The 23,230-nt window shown below is 45.2% G+C and overlaps 1 long non-coding RNA gene across 1 annotated transcript; it reads left to right on the top strand.

Moving 5' to 3' along the window:
- Positions 1–719: 719 nt before the first annotated feature.
- LOC136788723 (uncharacterized) lies at positions 720–22,325 on the top strand. Its single transcript, XR_010827357.1, has 2 exons — positions 720–1,871; positions 19,910–22,325. It is a non-coding gene; the product is annotated as an uncharacterized lncRNA (long non-coding RNA).
- The last annotated feature ends 905 nt before the right edge of the window (positions 22,326–23,230 follow it).

Genomic DNA, 23,230 nt, shown 5'->3' with positions numbered 1-23,230 from the left:
GCCCCAGGGAGGCAGCAGACCTCCCTATGGGTAGGGTCAGGCCGACAAATAGGGCCCTCTGTTCCCCTGAGAAGGGAGTCGCCTACAACAATTACCCTTCTATCTTTCTTGGTGGAGGCAGTCTTGAGGCGTGGAGTCGACCTCCTCGCCCTAGGTATCCTCCTGGGTAGACTTTCTACCTCATCTTCACCCACCGGTCTCTCAAGCTCTAGGGCCTCAAACCTGTTGTGTACGCGCACGTGGGAAGGTGGGGGCGGTGGGGGGAGCGTTGCCTGCGAGGTCGAGCAGGGACCTGTCTCCATTCCTCCTTAACTCCTAGGTCCCCTCCCTCTGCCCGATAGGGCAGGGGGTCCACCCCTATTTGGGGTGTCTCACCTCGGTACCTCTCCTTCAGGCCCTGCAGGGAGTTGCTCCACCAGTCTATCTCCCTCTCACACTCCCTGATAGCCCTCAACCTCTCCACCTCCTCCCTGAGCTCTGACACTAGGCGGACCCTCTGCCTCCCTCAGATGGCAGCAACAGGCTCAGACACTCCCTGCATCCAGAGACCTGAACTGCCGCATTTTTGAGCAGGCAGTCAGTCTGGGTGGTTACAGAATTTCTAGAGAGAGCACTCTGCCTGGTGTAGACCATTGCAGCCCAGCTAGCGGTCAACAGCCGTTAGAGGAGTTGCTCGTATGGGCGGGGGGGGGGGGGGGGGGGGGGAACGTTCTGCCCTCTCTGCCCTCCCTGCTCGACCTGCCTGCGCGCACTGCCGCGCAAACTGCCACGCCCCGCCCTTCTGATGCACCGCGCTCCTGGTCATTCGCGCTCCCTAGGGGCTGCTTTTGAACGGCCGGGGAGGGGGCGCTGCTGGCTCCGCCTACGCCTCGTCAGCCTCCCTCGCGAGGGCTGCCGGGTCCTGGCGGCTCCCTCCAGTGGCCTCGATGCCGGAAAAAAAAGCCCTGCCTGTCCCGATCCCCCGCTCCGCTGCAGAACGCGTCTGCCCCGGAGCCGATCGCCTCGGCAAGTGCTTCTATGATTCTATGATTTTAATGCATATTCCTAGCGTGTGGGGAGCACGACAGCATGGTGACTGGTATTACATGCAGACTACTGACTGGTGTATTTATTGGGATGGATCATTGGATTACCGGACGATCCCATAAAGGTTGATAACCGATATGCAAACTGTAAGGAATGGTCCAGCAATTCGTGCCACTAAGGGATTTGAAGGGTTAACATTGAGGCCTGGGTTTAGGTGAGAAGAGAACAAAGGGATTTCTTCAGAGAAAAGCTGCTGACTCTGCACGGACGTGCAGTAACTTCTGACAGCCGGCCAAGAGACCACTAGATAAGGAGGAAGAATATGAGCCTCCCTGTCCGAGCGGCCCCCGAGAGACTAACAGAGACTGATAAGCAGGCGCACCTGGGAGGACTTCGGATTCGGGAAACCAATTATAATAACCCTGCCTCTTCTAGAAGTAGTAATGAATATGTATTAGCCTAGGAGCATAAAAACCAGCCGCCTTACGTAACAGGCGTGCGTCCTGGTGGAGCAGAGACTCCCGGCGCACCCAGCACTGTTTGCTTGCCTCTATTCGTTTAATAAATTGTAAACTTTGATTGTAATCCTATTTGGGACTCAGTCATTTATAACAATTGGGGGCTCGTCCGGGATGGTCTTGGTTCCTGAATTCTGACTTGATCTAGGAGGGGCGCCCCCACCATTTGGTGGCTCCTGTTCGAGTTGGGTCGGGATTAACACCATCTTGAACCTGAATAAGGGCAAGCAAAGATTTAGATTTTTTTATGAGCTCCCTTTGCCGGCTGCAGCACTATATTTTGCCCGTAGTTCTGTGCGCGAAGATCCGAACGAAGACGACGGAGTCGTAAGTATTTAAGGCGTATACCGTTCGGTTGGGTGGGATTCGGTTGCCTGTGTGTGTGAGAGTGTGACTGAGACGGAACGTAGTTCCGAAGCGATTGTGGAGGTCTTCTAACCGCGGTTCCAATCTCCCGCGAGGGACTTGGCCGGTGAAGGACCAAAGCGATTCCTATAGGATTCGTGGGTGGGTGATAGGTCCTAAACCCCCTGCAAGACACTCTCACTAAGGCAACCAAGGGCTGTAGGAATTGCCACAGTAAAATTCCTAGATGGGTCAGGCAAAATTGAAGACCCGGGACCAGAGAAAAGGGAGCAAATTACCAGACATACCACCAGAAAGTCCATTAGGGATAATGATTAGAAACTGGAACGATAGGGGCCCCAGAAAAGGAAAAAAAGTAAATTAAAAATGGTTCAGTATTGTATGAGAGAATGGCCAAAGGAGCCTTTAAGACCACATGTCTTTTGGCCCGTTTTTGGATCCTTTGAAGACTGGGTTTGCCAGGCCTTAAATATACATGTTAATTCAAAGGAATCTTTTTAGCCAGGAGGAAAGTGATTATGCAGGATTATGGATCAGGACTTCACGTCCTTTTCCAGCCTCAATATTTACACTAAAAGCAGACGAGAAGTTTGAAGAAGAAGAAAAAAAAAAAAAGGAAAAAGATGATGAATGGGAGTCATTGGATAACCTACCACCTCTATATCCTAACAATCCACCCCCGGTGGTGCATCTTGTAATCCTGTTTTGTTCTTAAATGTTTTGACTGTGTCAAGGAGGAAGGTGGGAGCATTATCTAAGTAACAGTTTAGAAGTTTTGGTATATTCGCGGTGGTGTTCGGTCAGTTTCCCAAGTATCGGGGGAGGGGGGCTGACTGATTATCAAAGTGGTAGAACGGAGAGTCAGTTCTTTGGTGGTTCGGGCCTGAGCCCTGGGAATTTGGTAAGAAGGGGGAGAGCGAATTTATTTAGGCCTCAATACCTTTTAAACCCCCATCTTGACGGATACACAGGAGTGATTCCTTGTTTTGTGTAGGCTTACTAACAAAGTGCATGAGAAAAATTAGCATTCGGCTTGAAATTCGGTCCTTTTGAAATGTAAATTTTGTGGAAAAGGTGTTATTGTTTGTCTAGAAGACGGAAGGCTGAGTGCTTCTGGTGTTTTTCCGAAGTCCTGTGGATTTATGATTGGAACGGGGCTCATCAATAATCTGAAATAGTGAAGTTTGTATGTGGAAAGAAGAGTTTAATCCCAGAGAACTGGGACATTTGGGAAGAAGATTAGGAAAAGATAGTAAAAACCTGCAATAAAAAGGTTTGCGTGGAAATTGAAACAAGGGACAGTAACTAATATAAATAAATAAAAGGGAAGCCTCCTTGGGTGCATATTGGCACGTTGGAAGGATATTGTTAGAAATGGGGGCACAGAAAGCAAGAGGACTTTCACTAAGTATTGCAATCAATGGTGGCCACTATATAAACTAAATGGCCACTTTATGGATCAATCGACTATAACAGTGTCTTGCAATTAATGTTGTTTTTGAGGAGAGAAGGAAAATAGGATGAAATGTTGTATAGTGATATGTTGTTTCAGCATGTTGGAGGGAAAAGGGTTGGAATTAAGTTGGCCCCTGACTGAGCCTTTGGTGTTGGCATTAGAAAAGTACGGTCTGGAGAAAGATAAAGGAAGTGTTAAAAGGATTGTTGAAGGTGTTAAAGGTTGTGTGGCATGTAGTATTTGACAGAGCTGTTTGAATTTGCATGAGCAGGGAAAGAGGATGTAGGAATGTTAATAGTTCCGCCTCAACCCGAGGCTGAGATCTCTAAATCGCGGGTGTGAGCCCTCTGGGGCAGAGGGACCATGATGGGTCCGAGAGAGTTGTCATGGAAACAGAAAAGCAGCTAACTCTTAAAACAACCTGAGTTCCTGTGTGAGCTCAGATTGCCAATGGGACCGCTCAGGGAACTTTCAACGATTGCATTCCCCTGACCGACCCCCTCACTGAGACCCTAATCACCCCGGAAATTATGTAAATACCAAAATCTGGTTAAATTGGCTATTGGGAATTGAGAATCTGTTCCAACAAGGTCCAAAAGAAACCCCTATGGAATTTATGGAATTTTTGAATTTTTGGACCAACTTTGAAATGCAATGAGAAAAAAAAATGGACCTGGCTTTAAAAAAAAAAAAAAAAGCAATTGGCTAGCCTCTTTCCAGGGCAATTGGCCCCTGATATCAGAAAGAAATTGTCTTAGGCTGCAGGACAAACTTACAACAGTCAGGAATGATGGGGACCTGGGGCATCTACCCTAGCAGGTCCACTAGTTGAAATAAAGCTAGGAAACGAAGACAGAGGCTTGAATTTTTTGTTGGTTATGGGAGCTTCTTTCTCTGTGTTAATTAGGCTGTAAATGTAATAGGAGCAACATATTCAGTGTTAAATAGTTTAAAAGGACGATTAGGAACTAAGACAACTACAATAATTGGAGCCACAGGGAAAGAGGAGGAACGGCCATTCTTACAACCCCTTGATTTGCGTTTTGGGGGTAAGGAACTAACCCATGAATTTTAGTATGTACCAGAATGCCCGATGCCACTCTTGGGACGGGATCTATTAGCCAACTTAGATGCAACAATAACCTTTGAGGATGGAGAATTAATAATGAAGGTACCTGAGTCCAAAGTAGGACAAATCCTAATGATCAAAGATAAACCCTTTGTTAATATTCCAAGAGAAGTAGAAAATGCAGTTATAGCAACAGTACGGGAAACAGATGTACCAGGGAAGTCGAAACTGGCACAACCGGTAAAGGTGGAATTAAAGGAAGGAGCCAAACCTGTTTGAATCAAACAATATCCACTTAAGATAGAAGCTAGGCACGGGAATGGTGAAAATTATTGACAAATTTCTCAAATATCAGATTCTGGAAGAATGTAAATCGGAATACAATACTCCAATTTTTCCAGTAAAGAAGCCGAATGGCGAGTATAGATTTGTACAAGATCTTAGAGCAATAAATGAAATAACAAAGGATATTCACCCGGTAGTAGCTAATCCTTACACATTGTTAACATCTGTGAAAGGGAAATATAAATGGTTTACCGTGATAGATTTAAAGGATGCCTTCTTTTGCATACCTCTTGATAAAGATAGCAGAAAATTATTTGCCTTCGAATGGGAAAACATATTGAAGTTTTTGGACCACATATGGTAACAACCGTTTTGGAACAAAGGGGGGGGGGGCACTGGTTATCACCCAGCCGGATGATGAAATATCAGGCAATCCTAACTGAACAAGATGACATAACCTTGAAAACGACTAGCCTGTTATATCCAGCAGTATTTCTAGGAACCGTTCCAGAAGAAGGACCGTTGGAACACAATTGTGTGGAAATAATCGAACATACGCCAGCCACAAAGATTTGAAGGATGTACCCCTTGAAAGGTATTCAGTGGGAATACCACACTCCGTGGCACCCACAAAGCTCAGGGAAAGTAGAAAGGATGAATCAAACAATAAAACAACAATTGGCTAAGTTAATGATCGAGACACAGCTGCCCTGGACGAAATGCTTACCATTGGCACTTTTAAACATAAGAACTAAACCACACAGTGAGACTGGATTATCATCATATGAAACGTTATATGGTATGCCTTATTCTCAAGGGATGCCCCTAGGGAACAATGTAGTTGAGGATCATAGTATCCAGAAATACATAATTACCATTGGAAGGAGATTACAGGAGCTAAGAGAAATTGGGATGATGACTCAGACACCACCTTTAGGATTTGCTATTCATAAAATACAACCAGGAGACAAGGTCTTAATAAAAACCTGGAGAGAAGAATCATTGAACGCCCGATGGGAGGGACCGTACCTTGTTTTACTTACTACTGAAACAGCTGTGAGAACAGCAGAAAGGGGTTGGACCCACGCATCCAGAATAAAAGGACCAATAACTACCGAAGCCTGGAGGGTTGAGTCTGTGAGAAACACTCCGTAGCCAATAACTTAGGCTCAGGCAAGGATCTCAGTGAAGTAGTAATTTATTCGCGATTGCAATGGTGGGCGCCCCACAAGCAGGAGAGCGCACCCACTAGTTCCAAAACACAGTTTATGTACTTTTTGATGACAGGACCCTCCCCTGTTTCCCCACTGGAGTGGGTAATCCAGGTTCACAATCTACCTGATGCTTCATAGACAATGCCTAGCCTTCAGTTGCCGGCCTGTTTTTGAGATGGTAATGTTTTCTCCCCTTATTTGGCTTGACTTAACATAGTGATTTTCACCTGATTGCTCTAAGGAGTCTGGTTGTCTGCATTTTAGGAGGTCACCTGCTGAGCTTTCTTATCACCGTAAGCATATCTCAATACCACATTCCTTCTTTCTATACAATGTAAAACTGCAAAAACAACATTTCTATTCCCACAATTCCCCCCTTTTCTCTGTTTATAATTTGTTGATTTTTGCAAAATTTTTCTCTAAGATGTAATTTGGTAGATGTCGTCCTCTTCTTCACTTTCTTTGCTTTCCATTTCCTCTAATATCATCATCTTATCTGAGTAGGGTGGTGGATCCATGGTCATTTGTTTCAAAAGTGCAGTTTCAATTAACCACTGGACAAGTCCCCTTACACAGGGGATAATGCAACAACCAATGGCTGTCAAAACTCCTGCTACTACAATCAAGGATGTAAATATGGACACTACCATTCCTTTCCATTTACCAAACCAAGATTCCAACCATCCTGTGATGGAAGTGTCTGCTCCTAATTTTTCTGCCAATTCACTGGCAAGGGTGGTAAACCTTTGCAATGCTCTAGTTACTATGCCATCCAGGGCAGTATTGTTGGGGATAAAAGTACAACAATGGTTGCTCACTATCACACACACACACCTCCTTTCTCCACAAGCATCATATCTAATGTTATTCTGTTTTCCTAAGCCATTTTGCTGGTGGCATCTAGTTGTTCAGCGATTCCTCTTATCGCATCCCTTGTATAATTTATGAATCTCTGCTGATTATAATAAATATAAGTAATCCAATCCACATTCTTATTGTTACCCACCAGAACAGTGACTCAAACCCTGCAGCAATTTGATTCCTGGCTTCCTGTTCATCGGGAACTCTAGGCACCTCATCTAGGCACCCCAATAGAATCTATGTACGCTCTATCATCAAATGATACTCCTAAGCTTCTTTTACTTCTTCTGGGTATTTGTGATGTTTCTCTTTCAAATGCCAGGGTGAAGGGTATAGCTAATTGAACAAGTGCACAAGTGCCTCCCCAATTAGATGGTAAGGTGGACCGTAAGATCTTCCCTCCACAGTACCACCAGAGATCTGCCCTGGGGATCTCAAGTCTTGAGCAGTTTCCCATCAAGTCCTTGGTAACATTCAAGGTCCTCGTGCACAAGGCAAATTCTCCCAGATGCCGGGTAGCACTCACACCCTGCCGTGAGAGGCAAGCTGTATGGTTACCTATAGCTGTGGAGAATACAGGGGGAGCCCTGATATTGCTATCATGCAAGGAAGGGAACAGCAAAGAGAGAGACTTACAGGCCTCATTTCCCCAGGCAGTCTTTTCTTGGTACAATGCAATCATACATCGCATTCCCTGGGAATCCTTGGTCCACCCCAATGGGAAGGGCACTATCTGGGCAATCGGTCATCCCGAGGCACAAGCATAGCAATTGCTATGGTTGAGACTCTGGACAGTATATTTGACCCATTCTATCCAGGCATTCACATCCCCATACCCTGTTTCAATCTCAAATGTTTGAACTGCCGCATTTCAAAGAAGGCCTCCTGTTTTCTCTCCTGTTTTCTCCTTGAGTTTCTCCCTTTCTCTGATGGCAATAGAGGATCGTTTCCATACAGCTTTGTTTCCATACATATTTGTTCTCTCTGCTCAATTGTCCTTGGGCATTTAAATCTCCACAAGCTAACACCTCACAAGCATCAAACATGACAGATTGCGGTACATAACCCTCTGTCACATTCACCCATATTTTTATGGGGTATCCCGTCTTACTATTATCTGGTCATGCCTTTTCCAAGTTGCCAGTTGACCAAGACTTTCTCTGAGGCCTACGATCACTAAAAACAAAATTAATAATTGATTTTTCCCTGTCATTATTTTTAAACCTTAGGTTTCCAAATAATTATCAATACAAAGAATAAGATATACACTACTACTATAACAAACCCCCCTTGGGAACACTTCAATTCACTATAGGTCTATCCTTTCTCTCAATCGCAAGTCACACTCATTAGTTACCTGTGAAAATAAAAGGTTAGTTTACAATTGCAAGCTCTTATCCCGCTCAGAGTCCACTATGAGATTTTTCTCTTCGATTTCAGCTTCCAACAAGTCTTCTGTAGGAACAGCTTCCCAGGTACTAGGGTCGATGGATGCCTTCACTCGAGTATAGTGAGTCCAACCTTTTTCCGCAGTTCCTATGGCTGTTTCAGTGGTTAGTAGTACTTGGAAGTGTCCTTCCCATTCGGGCCGGAGTTGATCCTTTCCAGGTCTGAATCAGGACCCAATTTCCCACGGGTCCTGAGAAATGACAAAGAAGAGGACAACCCCAGAATACAGTTCTTAAGAAAACTCTCTTGTTTCGAATTGTGGTATCTCATCCCTTCTGCCCAGATAGGGGAATCCGAACAGCATCTCATACGGTGAAATTCTTATATCCTTTCTTGGTGCTGTTTGAACCTGTAGGAGTGCTAAAAGTAAACATTTTACCCAAGGAAGTTGGGTTTTTAACGCTAATTTAGTTAATTGCTTCTTTAATGTCTGGTTCATTTGCTTTGCCTTCCCAGAAGAGGAGGGGTGCCAGGGGGTGTGAAAATCCCACTCAATCTCTAAAGCCTGCATTAACCCTTGCAGTACTTGTGAAGTGAAATTATTTCCTTGATCTGAATCAATGTTTTCAGCTATCCCATATCTAGGGACTATTTGCTCCAGTGATACCTTAGCCACCGTGTTTGCAGTGGCAGATACAGAAGGGAAAGCTTACACCCATCCAGTCACGTGGTCAACTAGGACAAACAAGTACTTAAATCTCCCTGCTTTAGGTAACTCAGTAAAGTCTACCTGTATACTTTGTAAAGGTCGAATCCCTGCCTCCCGTCCCCCTCTAGGTGAGTTACAAATGACCTTTTTATTTGCCTTTTGACATATGGTACATCCTCTGCATATTTGCTTCACTAAAGTGTATATTCCTACACAGACATACTTTCTTAGCACAACATCACACATTGCTTGCATCTCCCAATGACTCTCTTGATGTTGTTAGCGTAGCAACCACATAACCACCAAGTGATTATATGAAGGTGCTTTATTCAGCGCTGGAAGCCGGGGCAGGTGCCCAAATCTGGCTTCAAGTCCCGTTACTTCCCAGCCATTATTTATACATTCAACATTACGTAAGGCATACATATTCATTACAGGTTGCAAAATCAGCCTCGCATTCCATTCTAATTAGCTCTCCTCCCATTTGCACATGCGTGGTGCTCTCTGGTGGTCGTCCAGGTGGTCGTCCAGATGAAGTAAGGAGTCTTCCTCTCTGCTAAACTTTTCACCTTTCTCACTCGACGCATGCTCCCTCCGCTCCTTGGTTCTGCTTCAACTCATTTCAGCATTTCCAGGCCCTTATCCAAGGTCAGGTTGTACCTGTTCCCTCCCAGGGTTCCCCTTCAAAGATTCATTTGACTGTTCAGTATACTCCCTAAGTTTCCCAGTATACATAGATTATTTGATAATATACTCCCTAAACTTCCCAGTATACATAAATTAATTGATAATGTAAGTACATTTGGCAATGCTTAATTATACTGTATGACCCATCACCTAAGAGACATTAATAAAACATCCATTCGATTCTCCCCAACGCTAACATTTCCCCCCTTTGAAAATACTTCACTCATACCAAGAGCAAGTATTTTCATTACTATTAGGTTGAATCAGGTTAGTAGAGGTTAGTGAGTATAACTTGATATAGAGATTAGTAAGTATAATCTTAACGCATCTTCGTTAGTCTACTATCTTATTGATTCCTCTATGCCTGGTTGTTAACGCTAGTACTATAGGATGGGGGTGGAGTAAGTGGGATAGGGTGTTCTGGGTGATTCCCAGTAACCTACTAACCTCCTTAACCACATTGGCAATGAAATGTGGTCCCCTGTCTGAAGAAATACCCAACGGTACACCAAATCTAGGGATTATTTCCTGTAGTAACCATTTTACCATTTCCTTTGCTTGGTTGGTGCGACAGGGAAGGTCCTCCGGCCATCCTGAAAAAGTATCAACCCCTACCAATAGGTATTTATAACCTCTTGCTTTAGGCAGTTCCACGAAGTCTATTTGCCAGTAATCTCCAGGCTCTATCCCAGCCCTAGTTCTTCCCATCTCAGCATGTTTCCTTGCTACCAGATTATTCTTTAAGCAAAGCTCACATTTTGACATTACTGACTTTGCCATTGTTAACATGTGTACCGAGATGGCACCTCGTTTCAAATAGGTCACCATTGCTCCTGCACCCCAGTGACATTCATTATGTTTTATTTGTAAGATTTCTCGCATTACTATAGGAGGCACTATGAGTTGTCCTGTCGTAGTCACATACCATCCGTCAGGATTCTTCTGGGCCTTCATCAAATTTGCAAGTCTCTCTTCTTCTGCCAAATACTTTGGGTCTTTAGGTAATTTAAAACAAGAGAGGCCTACCTTTGATGGAATTAGAGCCATTACTTTCCATACTTCACGCGCAACCTTCCGGGCCGTCAAATCTGCCAGTCTGTTACCTTCTGCAATCTCTGACGTCCCTCCTTGATGGGCTTTACAATGCATTATGGCCACCTGTTGGGGTTTCTGTACAGCTGTTATTAATTTCAATATTTCTTCCTGGTATTTTATATTAGTCCCTTGTGAGGATAATATTCCCCTTTCTTTCCATAATGCCCCATGTACATGAACTACCCCGAATGCATATTTTGAATCTGTCCAAATATTCACGTTCTTACCCTCGCTTAGTTCCAGGGCTCGTGTCAGGGCAACTATTTCTGCTCGTTGGGCTGAAGTTCCCGGAGGTAGGGAATTTGCCTCAATCACTACCTTTGATGTAGTTACCGCGTATCCTGCGTAACGAGTCCCATTTTCCACAAAGCTGCTTCCATCCGTGAAAAGTTCCCAATCCGGTCTCCCCAGAGGCTGATCCTTTAAGTCTGTTCTGCTGGCATAGGTACGTTCGATGATCTCCACTCAATCATGACTGAGGTCTCCTTCCTCCGTAGTTGTTCCTAGAAACACTGCTGGGTTCAATAAGTTAGTAGTTCTTAAGATTACATCATCTTGCTCAGTTAGTATAGCTTGATATTTCATCATTCGGCTGGGTGATAGCCAATGGCCCCCCTTTTGCTCCAATACCGTAGTCACCATATGTGGCACGAACACCTCAATTCGTTTCCCTAATGTGAGCTTCCTGGCTTCCTGTATTAAAAGGACTGTGGCTGCCATGGCCCTTAAACACGAGGGCCATCCAGCGCTTACCGCATCCAATTGTTTAGAAAAATACCCCACAGGTCTTTTCCAGCTCCCAAGTCGCTGGGTCAGTACTCCTAATGCCAATCGTTGTCTCTCATGCACAAACAGCTGGAAGTCCTTTGATAAGTCCGGCAAGCCCAAGGCAGGCGCCTTTATCAGGGCTTCTTTTAATTTCTTAAAGGCCTCTTGTTGTGGCTTTCCCCAAGTAAATGTACAGGCCTTTTGGGTTTCATAGAGGGGCTTTGCTATGAGTCCATAGTCCATTCATTACCCACAGTCTGCACCACCCGGCCATACCTAGGAAAGCCCGTAGTTCATGCAAATTTCGCGGCTCGGGGATTTCACAAATAGCTTGTATTCGGTTAACTCCCAATTTTCTTTGTCCTTGAGAAATTTCACATCCCAAATAAATTACTGTTGTGCACGCAATTTGTGCCTTTTGTTTAGAAACCTTGTACCCATTTAGTCCCAATTGATTCAAAATATCAATAGTTACCTGAATACATTCTGACTCTCCTTCGGTAGCTATTAATATATCGTCCACATATTGTAACAGCAGGTATCGATCCTTTGGTACCTGAATCTGTCCTTGGTTAATCCAATCTTCTATTTCTTTAGCTAGTTGACCGCCGAAGAGGGTCGGGCTATTCTTGAATCCTTGAGGCAATCTTGTCCAGGTCAGTTGCATCTTTCGTCCGTTCCGTGGATTTTCCATTCAAAAGCAAAGAGTTTTCTACTATCCTTGTCAATGGGTATGCAGAAGAAGGCATCTTTTAAATCAATTACCGTAAACCACTTATATTTCTCTTTTACAGATGTTAACAATGTATAAGGATTAGCCACCACTGGGTGAATATCTTTTGTTATTTCGTTTATTGCCCTAAGGTCCTGCACTAGCCTGTATTCCCCATTAGGTTTCTTTACTGGGAAAATTGGGATATTATATTCGGATTTGCATTCCTCCAGAATGTGGTAGCTAAGAAATTTATCTATAATCTTTACTATTCCTAGCCTAGCTTCTAGCTTCAATGGGTACTGTTTAATCTGTACCAGTCGGGCCCCTTCCTTAAGTTCAATTTTTACTGGCTGGGCTACTTTTGATTTTCCGGGCGCGTCCGTTTCCCAAATCGTAGGCATTACTGCATTTTCTACCTCTTTTGGTATATGAGGAACAGCCTTCTCTTTAGTCATTAATATTTGTCCCACTTTTGATTCCGGGATTCTCATAATCAATTCTCCATCTTCAAACGTTATGGTAGCGTTTAGTTTAGTTAACAAATCCCGTCCCAAAAGAGGAATAGGGCATTCTGGTACATATAAAAATTCATGCGTAATTTCTTTACCTCCAAACCGTAAATCAAGGGGTTGTAAGAACGGCCGTATTTCCTCCTTCCCGGTGGCACCTACAATAGTAGTTTTCCTTTCCCCTATCTTACCACTTAATCTATTGAGTACTGAATATGTGGCCCCTGTATCAATTAAAAATTTTACTTCCTTATTTCCTATTTGAATTTTTACCAAGGGCTCTTTAGTTTCTGCTACCGGATCTCCTAGTCAGCTACTATATTCCCCCAGAACCATCGCCTTAGCTGCTTCTTGGTTTCGGAACGAATTTCCCCCACCAACGATCAGCTGTCCACGGAGAGGGCACTCGTTTTTCCAATGACCCTCCCCCTTACAATGGGCACATTGGTTAAGACCCAGCCGGTTTCCCCCTGAGCTCGGGTAGCCTCTCCCTGTTCCTCTACCTCGACCGTTAATATTTCCTCTTCCCCTGCCCCTTAATCCTGCATGTTCTCTCCCTTGAATTACTGCTAATAAGTTCTTTTGTTGCCTTTTTGTCGTTTCCTTTTCTCTGTTATTATACACTTTCCAGGCTATTTCCAACAGCCTATCCAAATTTCTCAAATCTGCACCTTCCAACTTTTGCAATATCTTCCTAATATCCTCTTGGGCTTGTCCCAGGAAAATGAGTGCTAATTGAGCTTTAGCTTGCTCAGTCTCTACGTCTGAACTCTAAAAAGGCGGAAGGTGATTCCGCTTTTTCTTGCTTGACATTATACAATTTTGACCAATTTATGGTCCGGGGCATGGCATTCTGTACCCCGACTTGTACCCAATCTTGATATCTCTTCAGCCTCCTTATTCCATCCCCTGTGTTATAATCCCATTGGGGATCCTCAGTGGGGAAGTTTTGATCTAGATTTCCAAGCACTAATCCATTTCGTATATCTTCTCGGGCTCTCTCTCTGGCTGCCCGCAATACCATGTCTTTTTCTGTCGAGTCCATCAAAGTATCCAGGATCACCTGGAGATCATCCCAATCGGGATTTTGGGTTTTAATTATCATTTTCATTACCCTGGCTACTTTATCTGGGTTTTCCCTGTAGGTGCCGGCTGCTTGTTTCCATATCATTAAGTCCCCAGCTGAAAAAGGCACCTTAACATATACCAGCCCTTCTGTCCCCACTCCTTGCCTGAGGGGAGCGATTATTTTCCCTCTCTGTTCATTTATAGTTTCTCTTGCCCTTCGCTGTTGCCGGGTCCTATGTGACACAGGGGAGACTAAAGTCGGGGATTCTCCATCACTACTGCTATCTTCCTTTTCTCCCTTTTCCCTCCCTGTCCTGGCTCTTCCCGGCGGAGCCGACGGCGCAACTTCCAAATCAATATTTCCATTATTCATTTCCCCATAATACTTATTATTCTCTATTGCCTGATGCTGTATACAGCGTCCCTCCTTAGTACATGCACAACAACGTTCCTCAGTTGAAACTTCAAGCACCATTATTCCACAAGCATGCTTCCATTCAGGCTTTCGGTGCAAATAAAAGAATAATTCCACATAGGCAGTTCATCATATTTTCCTTCCCGCTTACAAAATAGCATTAATTGTAAAATTGTATTATATTGCAATGTTCCATTCTCAGGCCAAGTTTCTTGGTCCTCTAGTTTATACTGTGGCCACCAAATATTACAATAATCAATCAGCTTTCCTTTCCGCATTTCTTGACCAAAACCTCCCTCTTTCCAATGTGCTAGCAAACACCCCAGTGGGGATGTCTGCGGGATAGGTACATCTTTTCCCAGAATTCCTTTAATCTTTTTCATTTTGAGCTTATGATACAAACCCAAAAGCTGCCGGAGCAGCAGCACACTCCCCCAGAAGCTGCCGGAGCAGCAGCACGCTCTCCCAGAAGCTGCCGGAGCAGCAGCGTGCTTACCACATACCAATAATACCAGGTGCTGACCCTTCAGCACAAACCAATACAATTACCAATACCAAACCACCAATGCCGAACCTGCAGAGCTTTCGCTCTGTCTAACGGACGGCGCCTAGGCTTACCCCGGGAGCTCCCTGCCCAACCGAGCGTGGCTTTCGCCGCGTCTGACCGGCAGGCTTTCCCAACCAAATTGGTACAGAATACCCAAAGTTGAAAGCACCTTTGCTTACCGCTCCAGTGGTACGTCGTGAGCAGCGGAGGTCGGTCGCGGTCGACTGCTCCCCGAGAATCCCTCGGTGCTGGCTGGAGCGAAACCGAGACACGATCCGCCTCAGCAGTGCCCACGCCGTCCCATCTGGGTCGCCAAAATGTTAGCGTAGCAACCACATAACCACCAAGTGATTATATGAAGGTGCTTTATTCAGCGCTGGAAGCCGGGGCAGGTGCCCAAATCTGGCTTCAAGTCCCGTTACTTCCCAGCCATTATTTATACATTCAACATTACGTAAGGTATACATATTCATTACAGGTTGCAACATCAGCCTCACATTCCATTCTAATTAGCTCTCCTCCCATTTGCACATGCGTGGTGCTCTCTGGTGGTCGTCCAGGTGGTCGTCCAGATGAAGTAAGGAGTCTTCCTCTCTGCTAAACTTTTCACCTTTCTCACTCGACGCATGCTCCCTCCGCTCCTTGGTTCTGCTTCAACTCATTTCAGCACTTCCAGGCCCTTATCCAAGGTCAGGTTGTACCTGTTCCCTCCCAGGGTTCCCCTTCAAAGATTCATTTGACTGTTCAGTATACTCCCTAAGTTTCCCAGTATACATAGATTATTTGATAATATACTCCCTAAACTTCCCAGTATACATAAATTAATTGATAATGTAAGTACATTTGGCAATGCTTAATTATACTGTATGACCCATCACCTAAGAGACATTAATAAAACATCCATTCGATTCTCCCCGACACTAACAATGTAAAACATCATATTTGCCTCATTGGTGCTTTATTCAGCATTTCTCTCCCATCAGGGAGTATCCATTTTCCCTCAGGCTTCGTGGCTCCTGATTCCTTAAAGAAATCTCTCTTAAAAACTTTTTAGTTCTTTCTTAGTTTTCAACAATTCCCTGAATCCTCTCTGGATTTATTCTCAGTTTTCCCTCAGACATTAGATGCCTTAAATACCTGACTTCTCTTTCTACGTATTGTAATTTATTTTTCAATACTCCCAAGCCCTGCTTTCCCAGAAAGTTGAATAGCTTGTTAGTAGCTTCCTTCACAACTGTTTTCTCCTGTCCTGACAATAAACGATCATACACATTTTGTAACAGAAATTCCTCCTTGGGAGGTTGGAATTGCTTCAAAATCTGTTCTAGAACTTTGCCCAAATAAATCGGTGGCCCTGTAAACCCCTGAGGTAAAACTGTCCATCTGTATTGTTGCTTCCGCCCCCACTTCAGAGTCTTTCCAGTCAGAGGTGAATATATCTTTGCTCTCAGGGCCTGAGAGCACTCCATTAATACCACTGTTATTCCAGGCTAACAGTTTACTATTTGAATGCCCAATTTCATCATCAAATCCCTTCCCAACAAGTTAGTCCCTGCCTTGGGTACATACAATAATTGCCCAGAGATCATTTTATCCCCTAGTCTCAGCTTGGTATCCCCCAAAGGTGGCACTGTTATCCCAGCCCCTTCTACCCCCATCACTCGTTAGGGTTTCATTAGTTAATTTAATCCCTGATACTTTACAGGCCAGTAATGACCTAGCTGCCCCTGTGTATTGTGTTTGATGGCAAGGTTCGGGAGGGGGCTGCAGTGGCAGCCCCCACGAGGAGAATCCAGAAACCACCCTGTGGCAGATAAGGGACAATTTCATCCGGCCCCAGAGGGGCCCACCGCTGCCCAGAGCCAAGCCATGAGCAACACAGTCCGTGCCTCTGTGACAGCACATCCACGAAAACAAACAAACAAACAAAAACCTGCTGCTCAACAGCAGCTGGGAGAGCAAGGAGTGAGAAACCTCCCCGCAGACACCAAAGTCAGCACAGAAGGAGGGGGTGGAGGCGCTCCAGGCGCCGGAGCCGAAGCCCCCTGCGGCCTGTGGAGAGGCCCCTGGTGGAGCAGGCTGCCCCCCCCCCGCCCCCCCCCCCCTTCTCGATACTTGGGAAACTGACCAAACACCACAGCAAATATACCAAAACTTCTAGACTGTTACTTAGATAGTGCCTACATCCTCTTTCCCTGCTCATTCAACTTTCCCAACTCATTCAAAAAACAGCTCTGTCAAACATTACATACCACACCTTTAACACCTTCAATAACCCTTTTTAACACTTCTTCTTATCTTTCTCCAGCCTGTACTTTCACCAAAGTCTCAGTCATTAGCCAACTTAATTCCATACCTTTCTCCCTCATCCCATTTTCCTTCTCTCCTCCTTCTTCCACTCCGGATATTCCTACCTGAAGTGGCCAGCCTGCCCACACTTAAAACATCCCATCAAAGCCTGTCCCTGCTAAGATTCAGGCCACAACACGGGTAGCTTTCCTTGCCTGCCATTCCTTCATCTCTCTTACTCTCTTTTCCATCCTGGCCCTGACTCCCCCTGAAGATTTTCTTCCTCTTTCTCCAACCCTCTGCCTCACTACCTGCTACACTGTCAATACCATTAGTTTCACTCTCTGCTTTTCCTTCTCATCTCCCCTCTTGACACACACCTTCAGGGCCTCCCACAGGAGGGCCCCCCAGTGACTGTTCACTACATCCCCTCCACCTTCTGGAGCATTTTCTGTGCATCTTGCCAGGCTTCAATCACAAAATGAACTTTCAAGAGCCCTTGGGATACCAGGTCCTCAGGATTCATCCCCAAGTACTTTCTCATTCTGACCCCAAGTCTCTCATATGATTTCTGTGTCGCACACTATTATTCTTCCAGCCAGGATCAGCAAGTGGTTATTTCTGCCCTGCCGGTATTACCCCTGGTCCTGGAGGATGAGTTCTTTCCCATTTTTGTATAGCAGCTCTCTTCCTGATCATTCCCATTTCTTTCCCTGTAAACAACATATTTATATACATAATTCCCCCTCCCCAAGAGTATAAGTTAGGTCCTAGGAAACTCCTAACCTCTCTGCTGGTAACGACAGGGGGAAATTCACTTAAGAGGATACACAGTTAGTGTTAGTACTGTTAGTATCAGGGAAGGCAAAATTCTCAGTACCTCTTCTACCTTGTTCTAATTCTTGCCAGAGCCTAGAGTATGCTCTTCTCTAGGGACAGTGTTAATTGCAGTCCCTGTCTCCTTTCCTGGAGCGACTGCTGCTGCCACCGGTGCAATATTAGGATTATAGGGAGCATAACTTGGCTCCTCCTCCAAAAAAAAAAGGAATCTTATTGTTTACACATAAATTTCAAGCCTGAATTTTCATCAGGCCCGTATTTTGGCCAAAATACTGCTGTTTCCTTAATTGGTTCTTTTGTCCAGACTAATACACAATATTTAACCATTTTTTTTTCTTTTTTTTTTTTTTTACCATCTCCTCCAATTTTGAGATTATTTTTCCAATTTCTTATAATTCTTCAGGAAGAACTTTCGGTAGGCACTCCCCCAGGGATATCTCCCTGTCCCCTGGAACTCATATTTCCCATTTTTCCTATTCTGGAAAATGGGGGTGTACTGCCAAGCACTCCCCCGTGCAAGGATTACCGCACACCAAATTTCCCTGGTGTATTGCCAAGCACTTCCCTGTGCAAGGGCTTACCATACACCAAATTTCCCTGGTGTACTGCCAAGCACTTCCCCGTGCAAGGCTTACCGCACACCAAATTTCCCTGGTGTATTGCCAAGCACTTCCCTGTGCAAGGGCTTACCATACACCAAATTTCCCTGGTGTACTTCCGAGCACTACCCCGTGCAAGGATTACCGCACACCAAATTTCCCTGGTGTACTGCCAAGCACTTCCCCGTGCAAGGCTTACCGCACACCAAATTTCCCTGGTGTACTGCCAAGCACTTCCCTGTGCAAGGGCTTACCATACACCAAATTTCCCTGGTGTATTTCCGAGCACTACCCCGTGCAAGGATTACCGTACACCAAATTTCCCGAGACTCTTCCTTTCTCTCCCTTATCTCACGCTTCGTCCGTCTCCGGCCACGCCCCTCGCGGAGCTACGGAACCGCAGATCAGGACTCCACACTCGCTTCGTACAAAAGTACGTCTCAATCACACATCACACAGAGTCTCACCCGACCCCCAAGGCAATACTTAATATTTCTTACCTTGGTCTGTGCACAGAGTTACCGGATCAATTCTTAAAACCCGGAGTGCCTACCTTCTTCCTTTTCCCCACTACTTCATGCATCCTGCCTCTTTAATCAGTCTCGGGCCCTCTGTCAGCTCTCCGCAGAACCGCCACCGCCGATGCACAGGACCGCTGAAATCAGCGGGGCATGCCTTCCTGCTGCTGCGGCGGTGGGGCTCCCCAGTAGGTGACTGGATCCTGGACGAGCCCCCAAATTGTGAGAAACACTCTGTAGCCAATAACTTAGGCTCAGGCAAGGATCTCAGTGAAGTAGTAATTTATTCGCGATTGCAATGGCGGGCGCCCCACAAGCAGGAGAGCGCACCCACTAGTTCCAAAACACAGTTTATATACTTTTTGATGACAGGACCCTCCCCTGTTTCCCCACTGGAGTGGGTAATCCAGGTTCACAATCTACCTGATGCTTCATAGACAATGCCTGGCCTTCAGTTGCCGGCCTGTTTTTGAGATGGTAATGTTTTCTCCCCTTATCTGGCTTGACTTAACATAGTGATTTTCACCTGATTGCTCTAAGGAGTCTGGTTGTCTGCATTTTAGGAGGTCACCTGCTGAGCTTTCTTATCACCGTAAGCATATCTCAATACCACATTCCTTCTTTCTATACAATGTAAAACTGCAAAAACAACATTTCTATTCCCACAAGTCCACTCCTGGGGAACTGAAACTGAGACTAAAGAGGAACTGATATCCCAGCAATGAGGTTCTGCATGAATTAAGGGCACTGGATAAAGAGGACAAGGCTGAAGGGAGGAAAGGGAGAAGGCAAGACCGGGGTAGGACCCTCCACTGCGGCGTGTATGGTCTACCGAGGGACGCAACCCCTATGGGTATTGACCGCCGAGTGAGGGTGCCTCGACCGGACTTCTCCCACACCAAGATCAGGTTGTCCTGAGAAAAATAACATGAGAACCTTTTAAACCCATAATAAAATTGTGATTAGTTTTTCCAGGAGCTGGATCACCCCGAAGGGCTGAATGGTAACACAAGCTCTGAAAGCGGGCCCAACCCCATGATTGAAGGCGCTTCCCACACTCTCAAGATTGGACGGTGAAAAAGGATAAGAAATGCTATACTTCCTGGTATTGTTTTTACAGGGGCAATTGGGCCATGGAGGAATGGAGGAATAACTTTTTCACTTTGGGGGAGGAAGTGGCCAAGGCCTTTAACCTTAGTAACTGCTGGATTTGTGGAGGACCGGGGGGAACTGAAAGTTGGCCCTGGGTAGCAGGCCCGGTCGAACCCAAGTGGTGGGTTAGTAATTTGAGCGAAGTTCATAATGGGACGCAATTTTGGAAAGAGGAAGGAGGTCCATGGCAGTTGCACTCGTCAGCTCGGGGTGTATACTGCTTGAACAGAACAGGAACAGTGGCGGTGGGAAAAAGCATTTGCAATTGGACTCTGTCCCCCGGATATGATTGTACCGATCCTGGATGTAGTCCTGTAAGCTGTACAGCACGTAGTGGGAAATGGAACACCACGCATGTTCAGCTGAGAAATGGGACTTGGCTGAAATGCTCATATTGAGAATTTTTTGGATCCGGATGTGAAACTGTGGCAAGAGCACAAGCGGGGGGACAATTCGATGGTCAAATCTTGAGCTGTCAGCATGATAACACCTCTAAGGAATAGCATGTGGTGCGGGTCTATCGTTGGAAATGGCAGGATGAGAATGGGAGGCGAGTGTTCTTTAAACATTTCTGGTCAGCTTATAATATGACAGGCCGCCAAAGAGAACTGAATTGTGACTGTAAGTGGAAACCCAACGTGGGAGCTTGGAAGTGCGCATATACGAGTACGAACGGGGCAGACATTGTAACAGGACCACTCGGTAACAAGGACACTCTGTATTATCACGCCCCAAAGGGTAAAGAGGGATGGGATGGTCCTTTTCCAAACGGGACATGGGCCCTAAAGGGACATTATTGGGTGTGTGGCAAACATGCTTACAAGAGGCTACCCGGAAACTGGTCGGGAAACTGGTCGGGAAACTGGTCGGGAATATGCTATGTGGGTAGCATAGCACTGCAAAAACAACATTTCCATTCCCACAGGAATAAGATTATATGATGACCTGAACAGAGTAAAACGATCTATTGATACTTCCTTAGCCGGGGATAGTGCCCAAAAATGGGACATTCAACATTTCCATTCCCACAGGAATAAGATTATATGATGACCTGAACAGAGTAAAACGATCTATTGATACTTCCTTAGCCGGGGATAGTGCCCAAAAATGGGGAAAGGATGAATGGCCTCCTGAAAGAATCATACAGCATTATGGGCCAGCTACCTGGAACCCGAATGAGTTGGTATCAGGAGCCCGAGAACCTATTTATAATTTGAACCGAATAATTAGGTCGCAAGCTATCCTCGAAGTTGTAACCAATCAAACAGCGACAACCTTGGATCTTCTGGCTGATCAATCCACTCAGATGAGGAATGCTATCTTTCAACATAGAATGGTCTTAGACTATTTACTAGCAGAAGAAGGGGGAGTGTGTGGAAAACTGAACGATTCTAATTGTTGTTTACAAATTGATGATAATGGAAAAGTGGTTAAGCAGATAACAAAAGAAATTAAAAAGCTAGCCCACGTCCCATTACAAACTTGGAAGGGTATGGATTGGGATTTCTTTTCATGGTTGCCCGGTGGACCATGGGTTAAAAGGATGCTATTTTTATTTTTATGTGGTGTAATGACATTATTGTTTATACCTTGTATGATACCTTGCTTTACGTTGTTGATATGGCGAATAATAAATAGCACCCAATTTGTGATGACTTTGGGAGAGAAAAGGTGATGTGTTGATAATGATGCTTAAGAAATGGACACCCCGAGAACTGACTGATGAAATCCAATTGCTACTAACAAAGGTTGAAGAAGAGACACGAATTGATGATATTAAAAAGAAGGGGAGGAATTGTAAAGAATGGTCCAGCAATTCGTGCCACTAAGGGATTTGAAGGGTTAACATTCAGGCCTGGGTTTAGGTGAGAAGAGAACAAAGGGATTTCTTCAGAGAAAAACTGCTGACTCTGCACGGATATGCAGTAACTTCTGACATCGGGCCAAGAGACCACTAGATAAGAAGGAAGAATATGAGCCTCCCTGTCCGAGCGGCCCCCGAGAGACTAACAGAGACTGATAAGCAGGCGCACCTGGGAGGACTTTGGATTCGGGAAACCAATTATAATAACCCTGCCTCTTCTAGAAGTAGTAATGAATATGTATTAGCCTAGGAGCATAAAAACCAGCCGCCTTACGTAACAGGCGTGCGTCCTGGTGGAGCAGAGACTCCCGGCGCACCCAGCACTGTTTGCTTGCCTCTATTCGTTTAATAAATTGTAAACTTTGATTGTAATCCTATTTGGGACTCAGTCATTTATAACACAAACTTCAGTATTTCTCATTCAGATAGCCCAAAACACTATAATTGGAATTGTACTAAAGTCTATAATTGCAGTAGTCGAGAGACTGAAATTCAGAGGTTGGGCCTGGTAGCTCAAGCCCTCCAAATAGGTTGTATTCGTCGTAACTACACCGCCTCAACTAATGACACTTGGTCTCATTTGACTAACAATGATACGTGTGTCCTGGTTTCAGTTAGGACAGAGTTAATTTTCCTCCTAGTAGCTGGTAGGGTGCTATGTTTTGGATTAGGATGAGAAGAGTGCTGATAACATGCTGATGTTTTAATTGTTGCAGAGCAGTGCTTACACCAAGCCAAGGACTTTTCAGCTTCTCATTCTGTCCTGCCAGCGAGCAGGCTAGGGGTGCAGCAGGAGCTGGGAGGGGACAGACCCAGGACAGCTGACCCAAACTGGCCAAAGGGGTATTCCATACCATCTGACGTCATGCTAAACAATATATAGGGGTGGCTGGCCGGGGTGGGGGGCCGGCTGCTCGGGGATAGGCTGGGCATCTGTCAACGGGTGGTGAGCAATTGCATTGTGCATCACTTGTTTCGTACACATTATTATTATTAATACTACTATTATTATTATTATTATTGTTATTATTATATTCCTGTCTTAATAAACTGTCTTTATCTCAACTCACCGGCTTCACTTTCCCGTTTCTCTCCCCCATCCCAGAGAGGGAGGGGGGAGGGTGAGCGAACGGCTGTGTGGTGTTTAGCTGCCAGCCGGGTTAAACCACAACAACGTGGTCTGATATAATTTGTTCAGAACTCGGTATACCCTCTATGGGACACACTGAGTGGTTTAGTAGTGAAGGAACATGGACTACAGACTTACCTGT

Source organism: Anser cygnoides, chromosome W (assembly GCF_040182565.1).
Source record: "Anser cygnoides isolate HZ-2024a breed goose chromosome W, Taihu_goose_T2T_genome, whole genome shotgun sequence".
NCBI classification, from domain to species: Eukaryota; Metazoa; Chordata; class Aves; order Anseriformes; family Anatidae; genus Anser; species Anser cygnoides.
This window is presented reverse-complemented; position numbering and strand designations above follow the sequence as displayed.